This window comes from Triticum dicoccoides, chromosome 7B, assembly GCF_002162155.2.
Source record: "Triticum dicoccoides isolate Atlit2015 ecotype Zavitan chromosome 7B, WEW_v2.0, whole genome shotgun sequence".
Taxonomy (NCBI): domain Eukaryota; kingdom Viridiplantae; phylum Streptophyta; class Magnoliopsida; order Poales; family Poaceae; genus Triticum; species Triticum dicoccoides.
In genome coordinates, this window is record NC_041393.1 from 289602 (window position 1) to 303165 (window position 13564).

A 13564-nucleotide genomic window follows, 5' to 3' on the forward strand; every position below is an offset into this window, starting at 1 on the left:
TGTATTTTTTTTAGAAAAGGAGGATGAACCCCTGCATCTGAAAGATGCATGCATCCATTTTATTGATTATTCTCGAAGATCTTATAAAGTAGAACAATAATATGCCACGTCTGAGGTGAGGTTTGCTTTTATACTTTGCTTTGATCCATCCATTAGATATTCCACCTCCACGTCTTAAATATTCTTCTTCTTCCTCCTCCGGCAAACCGGTAGATAGATCCAAGTACATTAAGATCAATCATATTCATATTTCATATGAGCTCCGGAGCTGCTGCAGCCACGTACGCACGAATGCCGCCGCAGCCGCAAACAAAAACAGCAGCGGCGGCAGGAGGAGGTCGGATCGCGCACCGCACCCGGGACAGCTGCGTGGCCGTCTTCTGCAGCAGGCTCTGCTCCCTCCTCCTCGCCGTCATCCTCGTGGCCGGCGTGGCGCTCTTCGTCGCCTGGCTCAGCCTCCGCCCACACCGCCCGCGCTTCGCCCTCGCCTCCTTCTCCCTCTCCGGCACGCAGGCCGCCTTCAAGGTGTCGGACCGCAACCCCAACCGCCACATCGGCATCTACTACGACGGCGCCACGCGTGCCTCCCTCCGCTTCTACGACGCGCTCGTCGCCTCCGGCCCGGCCTTCCCCGCCGGCTGGTACCAGCCCAACATGACCACCATCTCCATCGCCGGCCCCACGCCCGCCGACCCCGCCGCCTGGCACTCCTTCTCCGCAGCGCTCCACGCCGGGCGCCTCCCGCTGCGCCTGGAGCTCGTCTTCTAAGGCGTCCGGTTCAGAGTCGGCAGCGTGTTCCACTTCCACTCCGGGCGGCAGAGGATGCATGTCAAGTGCGACCTGCTCGTGGGCGCCGACGGCAACCTGCTCAGCGAATCCGTGGGGGCATCCTGCGACAGATACTTGTGAATTCTCATGACTCATTACCTACTTAACTTACTCTAGTAGGAGTAGATTGTTGTTGGAGCTCGATCCATTTTTATTTGCTATACATATACATCATAGGACCAACGAAAAGCAAATTAATTCGTCCGACCATGATTTATTTGGTCTTCCTTCCATGCATGCATGAGCACACAAATACTTGTATGATGCTGTTCGTTCGGGAAAGATACAAGGTGTTTTTCTTTTTCTTTTTCGAACCTTTATTACTTAGGTAATTATAAAAGGATCAATGTTTTTACTTCGTGCACCAACTTTCCTATTTCAAGTATATTTTGTTTTTTTTCTTTTTTCTTTTACGAATAGATCATATCTATTATAAAGATTCACCGGAAGGGCTGGTGAGACTAATAGTACGCCCGATGTGCGCAATGTTGTAATATCCTACTCAGTACTTACCATATTTTTTTTATTATGTTGTTTCAGAAATAGCTAGGTCCATTCACTTGATTTGTTTTTAATTGCAAACTTATGAGATTAATTTCTATCGTCTTCTCAGACAGTTCCACCCAAAGGGAACAACTCTTTATGACCACTAGGTTCTCACTAGACACCACACAAGGCTTGATAGAGAACTACCGGTAGAGTTTTCTCCTATAAGATCCCTAGCAAAAGAACTCATCTCATAAATTCAAAAATAAAAATACTACGTGAAACACGAAATTGCTTCATTTCCACAACATAATTAGATATGGTTTTCCCTTTCGGAAGACCCCGAAGGAAATACATAAGCTAAGAAGGATACCATAATATTCTTGGTGATTACAGCGCCTTCAATATGGTGGCTATTCTAAAAAGTGGTGCTAGTTGTACTACTACTAAGGAGACTGAGAATGCTTTAGAGGTTGGTTCCTCCTCCTTTCCTTTGGGAGCCTTCTTTATTTTATTGCAGTACTCCATCCGTTTTAAAATGTAGTGCATATAGAATTTTTTTAAAAGTCAAACTTTACAAATTTTGACCAAGTTTGTAGAGAAAAACATATACATCTAGAATGTCAAATACATTAACCTTAGATACATCACAAGACGTACTTTCATATTGTATATATTTGATATTATAGATATATGTAGTTCTCTTTGTGAACTTGGTCAAAGTTTATAAAGTTTGACTTTTCAAAAAATCTATTTGCATTACATTATGAAAGATGGAACGGAGATCCGCTCTAGCGACTAGACTGGAGATCCGCTTGCCAAGAAGCCACGGGCGTCGGCGGTGCCGCACTGGCGGCCTGGGAGGCCAAGCCCTTCTCCAAAGGTATGGCGCTAGAGCCCATTTCTGTTGATGAGGCGGCTAACCCGGAATGCTTCAAGTGCGACTGGGTGGAACACTTCCAGATACAGTGACAGTTCATCCGCTCTGTGTGCGTTGCAAGGAGGAAGGGCATGCCTTCGCATACTGCCCCACGCGTGGCAAGCAGATGCAGCTCCAAATCATGGGCGGAGTGATGTCTGGCGAGGGCTTTTTCTGCATGCAGTTCGACGAAGACGAGGGTGAAGCCCAGCTAGCCGAGCTGCAGGAGTCCAATGGCGCCATCATATGTGCCGAGCATGGGCTGCTCTCCCTTCGCATCCTTGAAGAGGACCTCAAACATAAACATACAAAGAGGATATCAATTCCTAATACCAAACGATCTATTACATACTAGGGTCCATATCCTCCAGAGCTAGGGGAATTACTCGCACATTGAGGGCACAAATGAGATGAGATGAATCATGGTAAACATAATAAAAGCACATAAGTAACACAAGATTGAATCTACTCGAACTATTGTATTACAAATGGATAGGGATGAGGTGGTAATGGTGATGATGATGATGAAACCCTCTTGATGCAGCAAAATCCTTGAATCGACCCCCCCCCCCCACCCACCCACCCACCCCAATGGCCACCTAAGGCTAGGGTTTTGAGTTCTGGATGTATTTCGTGCAGCTGTGTATATCTCATCCAGAATCCAACTTTACGGGGTTGAAGTAGTCGACCAGGAGGGACTTTGGCAGGTCATACAACCGCGCGTAGGCCGTCTTGCGCTCTGGACCAGCCGCATAGGTCCAAATGCCTTCAACCCTTTTGCCACTTTTATGGTAGGTGATAATCACATTGATTGACGTGATTCCACTATAATTTCCTGGTTTTTCTTACGTACTACTCTTTTTGCTCCAAAAGACATATCCTGGGAAGTCGACAAAAGATAGCGAGCGAACATAGTAAAATTCCACAAAGCCTACTGTGTAAGCACAAAATAAAGACCAAAAAATTCACATAAGTTGGACTCATCATCAGGCACCTTCAGCAGGAGGCGAACAGAACGAGGGGGGGAGCCAAATGAGTAACCTCGCAGGTGAGGGGGAGAGCCGGGTGGGGAATCTCTTATCTTCATATTTTCTCTAGGATAGTAGAAGTTTTTTTCTTAAGACAGTTATGGTTTGAGGATGAAGAACAACAGTCACCACAAGAGATCCCTCATATCCATTTGCCATCTTGGCACTGAGGGAGGGAGAGGGCTCAGGTACTTAAGAGTTTTGTGGCTGTCATTGACGTCTTTCTAGTGGCCTCATAGTGCTTTGTGAATTTCTCATGAAGGCAGAGAGGTTTGCATCCTCGGAGCATATTATTTATAGTTTATGTTATTGCATCATGTTGCTTTCACCAGTAGAAAACAGGGCTTTGGTCCAAGCCGGGTCAGCCCATTAGTCCCGGTTCAGTCCAGAACCGAGACCAATGGGGGCATTGGTCCCGGTTCGTGAGCCCAGGGGGCCGGCCGGGCCATGTGGGCCATTGGTCCCGGTTCATCTGGACCTTTTGGTCCCGGTTGGTGGGATGAACCGGAACCAATGGGCCTCGCTCCTGGCCCACCACCATTGGTCCCGGTTGGTGGCTTGAACCGGGACCAAAGGCTCCCCTTTAGTCCCGGCTTATGTCACCAACCGGGACCAATGAGGTGCCTATATATACCACTCGCTCGTGAGCAGAGCACCCCAGTGCTCTGTTTTTCTCTGACCGATGGGGAGAGGGCTTGGTGGTGCTCTAGCTCACCTCCTATGCACACAAGGTGTTTGATGGAATGCCCGAGCCACACTACTTAAGATTTATCCTCTCCAAGCTCGACCTCCAAGCTCCATTTTCCATAATATTTGTCTAGGTTTAGCGGTCCGTCACGCCCCGTCCCCATCTTCACCGCCGTCGATCACCGGCGCCGAGCTCATCGCCGGCACCACCGTGGTGAGCCTCTTGTTTTATCTTCTTTCTGAAAGGAAAAATATTCTTACTTGTATGTTTACATAGATACTTGTATTATTTTCTTACTTTTATTATTGCATCTTATATAGTGCGATGGTTTTGGTATCCGCCCCCGTCGGCCCTCGTCCTGTCTATGATTCGGATGTGGTATATATATTATCTTTATAACTATTGGTTCATTTATTGTTTATGAAAATTATGCCGACCAACGTGACATAGATTTTATTTATGTAGGATGTATGTGAATCGGAAATGCCAACCGACCCTATTGTCGAGAGGTTAAATTTAGTTGAAGAAGAAAACAATTTTTTGAAGGGAAAAATAAAAAAATTGAGGAGGAGAAGATGATATTGGAGTTGCATGTTGCGGATGTCGTCGATGATCACAAGATCAAGATGGATGCAATGCGCTTGAAGATTAGAAAGATTAGAAAATATGCCATTCATACCGAGGCTTGGTATCATTATGTCATTGGATCAATTGTTACCTTGGTTGCAATTATGATCGCATTTGTTTTCACATTGAAATGTTTTACATAGTTTCAATGTATGGTTTAATTAATTAGATGCTCTGGAGAGCTATATGTTGTTAGATGAGAACTATGTATGCATTTTGGTTTTAATGTGATGATGAACTTCTATTAATTTGGACACTTAATTATATATAATGCACGTAGGTGAACCGGCAATGGATGTACGGTGACAGACACACCCACGAGTACATTAAGGGCGTGCATGAGTTTCTCGATGCGGCTGAGGCAAACAAGCAGAATGGTTTTATGTCTTGTCCATGCACTGAATGTGGGAATACGAGGTCTTACTCTAACCGGAAAATCCTTCACTCCCACCTGCTTTACAAGGGTTTCATGCCACACTATAATGTTTGGACGAGGCACGGAGAAATAGGGGTTATGATGGAAGACGGCGAAGAAGAAGAGTACGATGACAACTATGTGCCCCCTGAATACGGTGATGCTGCAACGGGGGGAGCTGGTGAAGATCAAGAGGAACCAGACGATGTGCCCAATGATGCTGCAACGGGTGAAGCTGCTGAAGATCAAGAGGAACCAGACGATGTGCCCGATGATGATGATCTCCGCTAGGTCATTGTCGATGCAAGGACGCAATGCGAAAGTCAAAAGGAGAAGCTGAAGTTCGATCGCATGTTAGAGGATCACAAAAAAGGGTTATACCCCAATTGCGAAGATGGCAACACAAAGCTCGGTACCGTACTGGAATTGCTGCAGTGGAAGGCAGAGAATGCTGTGGCTGAAAAAGGATTTGAGAAGCTACTGAAAATATTGAAGAAGAAGCTTCCAAAGGATAACGAATTGCCCGACAGTACATACGCAGCAAAGAAGGTCGTATGCCCTCTAGGATTGGAGGTGGAGAAGATACATGCATGCCCTAATGAATGCATCCTCTACCACGGTGCATACAAGGATCTGAATGCATGCCCGGTATGCGGTGCATTGCGGTATAAGATCAGACGAGATGACCCTGGTGATGTTGACGGTGAGCCCCCAGGAAGAGGGTTCCTGCGAAGGTGATGTGGTATGCTCCTATAATACCACAGTTGAAACGTCTGTTCAGAAACGAAGAGCATGCCAAGTTGATGCGATGGCACAGTGAGAACCGAAAGAAAGATGGGAAGTTGAGAGCATCTGCTGACGAGTCGCAGTGGAGAAAAATCGAGAGAAAGTACTGGGATGAGTTTGCAAAGGACCCAAGGAATGTATGGTTTGCTTTAAGCGCGGATGGCATTAATCCTTTCGGGGAGCAGAGCAGCAATCACAGCACCTGGCCCGTGACTCTATGTATGTATAACCTTCCTCCTTGGATGTGCATGAAGCGGAAGTTCATTATGATGCCAGTTCTCATCCAAGGCCCTAAGCAACCCGGCAACGAAATTGATATGTACCTAAGGCCATTAGTGGAAGAACTTTTACAGCTGTGGAATGAAAACAGTGTACGTACGTGGGATGAGCACAAACAGGAGGAAGTTAACCTTAAGGCGTTGCTGTTCGTGACCATCAATGATTGGCCCGCTCTCAGTAACCTTTCAGGACAGACAAACAAAGGATACCACGCATGCACGCACTGTTTAGATGACACTGAAAGTATATACCTGGACAAATGCAGGAAGGATGTGTTGGAAATATGCCCTAGAGGCAATAATAAATTAGTTATTATTATATTTCCTTGTTCATGATAATCGTTTATTATCCATGCTAGAATTGTATTGATAGGAAACTCAGATACATGTGTGGATACATAGACAACACCATGTCCCTAGTAAGCCTCTAGTTGACTAGCTCGTTGATCAATAGATGGTTACGGTTTCCTGACCATGGACATTGGATGTCATTGATAACGGGATCACATCATTAGGAGAATGATGTGATGGACAAAGACCCAATCCTAAGCCTAGCACAAGATCAAGTAGTTCGTATGCTAAAGCTTTTCTAATGTCAAGTATCATTTCCTTAGACCATGAGATTGTGCAACTCCCGGATACCGTAGGAGTGCTTTGGGTGTGCCAAACGTCACAACGTAACTGGGTGGCTATAAAGGTACACTACAGGTATCTCCGAAAGTGTCTGTTGGGTTGGCACGAATCGAGACTGGGATTTGTCGCTCCGTGTAAACGGAGAGGTATCTCTGGGCCCACTCGGTAGGACATCATCATAATGTGCACAATGTGATCAAGGAGTTGATCACGGGATGATGTGTTACGGAACGAGTAAAGAGACTTGCCGGTAACGAGATTGAACAAGGTATCGGGATACCGACGATCGAATCTCGGGCAAGTATCGTACCGATAGACAAAGGGAATTGTATACGGGATTGATTAAGTCCTTGACATCGTGGTTCATCCGATGAGATCATCGTGGAACATGTGGGAGCCAACATGGGTATCCAGATCCCGCTGTTGGTTATTGACCGGAGAGTCATCTCGGTCATGTCTGCATGTCTCCCGAACCCGTAGGGTCTACACACTTAAGGTTCGGTGACGCAAGGGTTATAGAGATATTAGTATGCGGTAACCCGAAAGTTGTTCGGAGTCCTGGATGAGATCCCGGACGTCACGAGGAGTTCCGGAATGGTCCGGAGGTAAAGAATTATATATAGGAAGTGCTATTTCGGCCATCGGGACAAGTTTCGGGGTCACCGGTATTGTACCGGGACCACCGGAAGGGTCTCGGGGGTCCACCGGGTGGGGCCACCTGCCCCGGGGGCCACATGGGCTGTAGGGGGTGCGCCTTGGCCTATATGGGCCAAGGGCACCAGCCCCAAGAGGCCCATGCGCCAAGAGAAGAGGGAAAGGAAGAGTCCTAAAGGGGGAAGGCACCTCCGAGGTGCCTTGGGGAGGAGGGACTCCTCCCTGGCCGCACCCTTCCTTGGAGGAAGGGCCAAAGGCTGCGCCCCCCCCCTCTCCCTTGGCCCTATATATAGTGGGGGAAGGGAGGGCAGCAACACCCAAGCCCTGGCGCCTCCCTCTCCCTCCCATGACACATCTCCCTCCTCCCGCAGCGCTTGGCGAAGCCCTGTTGGAATCCCGCTACTTCCACCACCACGCCGTCGTGTTGCTGGATCTCCATCAACCTCTCCTCCCCCTTGCTGGATCAAGAAGGAGGAGACGTCGCTGCTCCGTACGTGTGTTGAACGCGGAGGTGCCGTCCGTTCGGCGCTAGGATCATCGGTGATTTGGATCACGACGAGTACGACTACATCAACCCCGTTCTCTTGAACGCTTCCGCGCGCGATCTAAAAGGGTATGTAGATCCACTCCTCCCTCGTTGCTAGATGACTCCATAAATAGATCTTGGTGACACGTAGGAAAATTTTGAATTATTGCTACGTTCCCCAATAGTGGCATCATGAGCTAGGTCTATGCGTAGTTACTATGCACGAGTAGAACACAAAGTTGTTGTGGGCGTTGATTTTGTTCAATATGCTTACCGTTACTAGTCCAATCTTGATTCGGCGGCATTGTGGGATGAAGCGGCCCGGACCGACCTTACACGTACTCTTATGTGAGACTGGTTCCACCGACTGACATGCACTAGTTGCATAAGGTGGCTAGCGGGTGTCTGTCTCTCCCACTTTAGTCGGATCGGATTCGATGAAAAGGGTCCTTATGAAGGGTAAATAGCAATTGGCATATCACGTTGTGGTTTTTGCGTAGGTAAGAAACGTTCTTGCTAGAAACCCATAGCAGCCACGTAAAACATGCAAACAACAATTAGAGGACGTCTAACTTGTTTTTGCAGGGTATGCTATGTGATGTGATATGGCCAAAAGGATGTGATGAATGATATATGTGATGTATGAGATTGATCATGTTCTTGTAATAGGAATCACGACTTGCATGTCGATGAGTATGACAACTGGCAGGAGCCATAGGAGTTGTCTTAATTTATTTATGACCTGCGTGTCAACATAAACGTCATGTAATTACTTTACTTTATTGCTAACCGTTAGCTGTAGTAGTAGAAGTAATAGTTGACGAGATAACTTCATGAAGACACGATGATAGAGATCATGATGATGGAGATCATGGTGTCATGCCGGTGACGATGATGATCATGGAGCCCCGAAGATGGAGATCAAGAGGAGCAAAGTGATGATGGCCATATCATGTCACTATTTGATTGCATGTGATGTTTATCATGTTTTTGCATCTTGTTTACTTAGAACGACGGTAGTAAATAAGATGATCCCTCATAGTAATTTCAAGAAAGTGTTCCCCCTAACTGTGCACCGTTGCGACAGTTCGTTGTTTCGAAGCACCACGTAATGATCGGGTGTGATAGATTCTAACGTTCACATACAACGGGTGTAGACAGATTTACACACGCGAAACACTTAGGTTGACTTGACGAGCCTAGCATGTACAGACATGGCCTCAGAACACAAGAGACTGAAAGGTCGAGCATGAGTCATATGGTAGATACGATCAACATGAAGATGTTCACCGATGTTGACTAGTCCGTCTCACGTGATGATCGGACACGGCCTAGTTGACTCGGATCATGTAATCACTTAGATGACTAGAGGGATGTCTATCTGAGTGGGAGTTCATAAGATGAACTTAATTATCCTGAACATAGTCAAAAGGTCTTCGCAAATTATGTCGTAGCTCGCGCTTCAGTTCTACTGTTTAGATATGTTCCTAGAGAAAATTTAGTTGAAAGTTGATAGTAGTAATTATGCGGACTAGGTCCGTAAACTGAGGTTTGTCCTCATTGCTTCATAGAAGGCTTATGTCCTTAATGCACCGCTCAGTGAGCTGAACCTCGAACGTTGTCTATGGATGTTGCGAACATCTGACATACACATTTTGATAACTACGTGATAGTTCAGTTAAACGGCTTAGAGTTGAGGCACCGAAGACGTTTTGAAACGTCGCAAAACATATGAGATGTTTCGAGGGCTGAAATTGGGATTTCAGGCTCGTGCCCACGTCAAGAGGTATAAGACCTCCGACGATTTTCTTAGCCTACAAACTAAGGAGAAAATCTCAATTGTTGAGCTTGTGCTCAGATTGTCTGAGTACAACAATCATTTGAATCGAGTGGGAGTTGATCTTCCAGATGAGATAGTGATGTTTCTCCGAAGTCATTACCACCAAGCTGCTAGAGCTTCGTGTTGAACTATAATATATCAGGGATATATATGATGATCCTTGAGATATTCGCGATGTTTGACACCACAAAAGTAGAAATCAAGAAGGAGCATCAATTGTTGATGGTTGGTGAAACCACTAGTTTCAAGAAGGGCAAGGGCAAAAAGGGATGCTTCATGAAATGGCAAATCAGCTGCTGCTCTAGTGAAGAAACCCAAGGTTGAACCCAAACCCGAGACTAAGTGCTTCTGTAACAAAGGAAAACAGCCACTGGAGCAGAATTACCCTAGATACTTGGTAGATAAGAAGGTTGGCAAGGTCGGTAGAAGTATATTGGATATACATTATGTTAATGTGTACTTTACTAGTACTCCTAGTAGCACCAGGGTATTAGATACCGGTTCGGTTGCTAAGTGTTAGTAACTCGAAATAAAAGCTACGAAATAAACGGAGACTAGCTAAAGGTGAGATGACGATATATGTTGGAAGTATTTCCAAGGTTGATCAAATATCGTACGCTCCCTCTACCATCGAGATTGGTGTTTGCGTTGAGCATAGACATGATTGGATTATGTCTATCGCAATACGGTTATTCATTTAAGGAGAATAATGGTTACTCTGTTTATTTGAATAATACCTTCAATGGTCCTACACCTAAAATGAATGGTTTATTGAATCTCGATCGTAGTGATACACATGTTCATGCTAAAAGATAGTAATGATAGTACCACCTACTTGTGGCACTGCCACGTAAGTCATATCGGTATAAAACACATGAAGAAGCTCCATGTTGATGGATCTTTGGGCTCACTCGTTTTTGAGACATGCGAACCATGTCTATTGGTGTATATGCATGAAGAAACTCCATGCAAATGGACCGTTTGGACTCACTTGATTTTGAATCACTTGAGACATGCAAATCATACCACATGGGCAAGATAACTGAAAGCCTCGTTTTCAGTAAAATGGAACTAAAAAGCAACTTGTTGGAAGTAATACATTTTGATGTGTGCAATCCAATGAGTGCTGAGGCATGTAGTGGATATCGTTATGTTCTTGCTTCACAGATGATTTGAGTAGATGTTGAGTATATTTACTTGATGAATCACGAGTCTGAATTATTGAAAGGTTCAAGTAATTTCAGGGTGAAGTTGAAAGATCGTCGTGACAAGAGGATAAAATATCTATGATATGATCATAGAGATGAATATCTGAATTACGAGTTTGGCACAGAATTAAGACATTGTGGAAATTGTTTCACAACTAATACAGCCTGGAACACCATGGTGTGATGGTGTGTCCGAACATCATGACTGCACCTTATTGGATATGATGCATACCATGATGTCTCTTATCGAATTACCACGATAGTTTATGGGTTAGGCATTAGAGACAACCACATTTACTTTAAATAGGGCACCACGTAATTCCGATGATATGACACCGTATGAACTATGGTTTAGAGAAACCTAAGCTGTCATTTCTTAAAAGTTTGGGGCTGCGACGCTTATGTGAAAAGTTTCAGGCTGATAAGCTCGAACCCAAAGCGGATAAATGCATCTTCATAGGACACCCAAAACAGTTGGGTTTCCTGTCTCAGATCCGAAAGCAATAAGGGATTGTTTCTAGAATCGGGTCCTTTCTCGAGGAAAAGTTTCTCTCGAAGGAATTGAGTGGGAGGATGGTGGAGACTTGATGAGGTTGTCAAACCATCTCTTCAACAAGTGTGTGGCAGGGCACAGGAAGTTGTTCCTATGGCACCTACACCAATTGAAGTGGAAGCTTATGATAGTGATCATGAAACTTCAGATCAAGTCACTAGCAAACCTCGTAGGATGACAAGGATGAGTACTACTTCAGAGTGGTATGTGATCCTGTCTTGGAAGTCATGTTGCTAGAAAAAAATGAACCTACGAGCTATGGAGAAGCGATGGTGGGCCCAGATTCCGATAAATGGCTCGAGTCCATAAAATCCGAGAGAGGATCCATATATGAAAACAAAGTGTAGACTTTGGAAGAACTACTTGATGGTCATAAGGCTGTTAGGTACATATGGATTTTAAAAGGAAGACGGACAATGATGGTAAGTATCACCATTAAGAAAGCTCGACTTGTCGTTAAGATGTTTTCTGACAAGTTCAAGGAGTTGACTACGATGAGACTTCCTCACTCGTAGCGATGCTAAGAGTCTGTTGGAATTATATTAGTGATTACTGCATTATTTATGAAATCTTGCAGATAGGATGTCAAAACATTGTTTCCTCGACGATTTTCTTGAGGAAAGGTTGTATGTGATACAACTGGAAGGTTTTGTCAATCCTGAAAGATGCTAATAAGTATGCAAAGCTCCAGCAATCCTTCTAAGGACTGGAGTAAGCATCTCGGAGTTGGAATGTATGCTTTGATGAGATGATCAAAGATTTTGGGTGTATACAAAGTTTATGAGAAACTTGTATTTCCAAAGAAGTGAGTGGGAGCACTATAGAATTTCCGATGAGTATGTGTTGTTAACATGTTGTTGATCGGAAATGACGTAGGATTTCTAGAAAGCATATAGGGTTATTTGAAAAGTGTTTTTCAATGGAAAGCCTGGATTAAGCTACTTGAACGTTGAGCATCAAGATCTATAAGGATAGATCAAAACGCTTAATGGTACTTTCAAATGAGCACATACCTTGACATGATCTTGAAGGTGTTCAAGATGGATCAGTCAAAGAAGGAGTTCTTGCCTAAGTTGTAAGGTATGAAGTTAAGACTTAAAGCTCGACCACGGCAGAATAGAGAGAAAGGACGAAGGTCGTCCCCTATGCTTAAGACGTAGGCTCTACAGTATGATATGCTGTGTACCGCACCTGAAGTGTGCCTTGCCATGAGTCAGTCAAGGGGTACAAGAGTGATCTAAGAATGGATCACAGGATAGCGGTCAAAGTTATCCTTAGTAACTAGTGGACTAAGGAATTTTCTCGATAATGGAAGTGGTAAAAGAGTTCGTCGTAAAGGGTTACGCCGATGCAAACTTTGACACTAATCCAGATTATTCTGAGTAGTAAACTGGATTCGTATAGTAGAACAGTTATTTGGAATAGCTCCAAATAGAACGTGGTAGCTGCATCTAGGAGATGACATAGAGATTTGTAAAGCACACACGGATCTGAAAGATTCAGACCCGTTGACTATAACATCTCTCACAAGCATAACATGATCAAACCCAGAACTCATTGAGTGTTAATCACATGGTAATGTGAACTAGATTATTGACTCTAGTAAACTCTTTGGGTGTTAGTCACATGGGGATGTGACCTTGAGTGTTAATCACATATCTATGTGAACTGGATTATTGACTCTAGTGCAAGTGGGAGACTGTTGGAAATATGCCCTAGAGGCAATAATAAATTAGTTATTATTATATTTCCTTGTTCATGATAATCGTTTATTATCCATGCTAAAATTGTATTGATAGGAAACTCAGATACATGTGTGGATACATAGACAACACCATGTCCCTAGTAAGCCTCTAGTTGACTAGCTCGTTGATCAATAGATGGTTACGGTTTCCTAACCATGGACATTGGATGTCATTGATAACAGGATCACATCATTAGGAGAATGATGTGATGGACAAAGACCCAATCCTAAGCCTAGCACAAGATCAAGTAGTTCATATGCTAAAGCTTTTCTAATGTCAAGTATCATTTCCTTAGACCATGAGATTGTGCAACTCCCGGATACCGTAGGAGTGATTTGGGTGTGCCAAAC

The 13564-nt window shown here is 44.6% G+C and overlaps 1 pseudogene; it reads left to right on the forward strand.

Moving 5' to 3' along the window:
• The window catches only part of LOC119336778, a 4178-nt pseudogene extending 2903 nt beyond the window's left edge, over positions 1 to 1275 (forward strand).
• The last annotated feature ends 12289 nt before the right edge of the window (positions 1276 to 13564 follow it).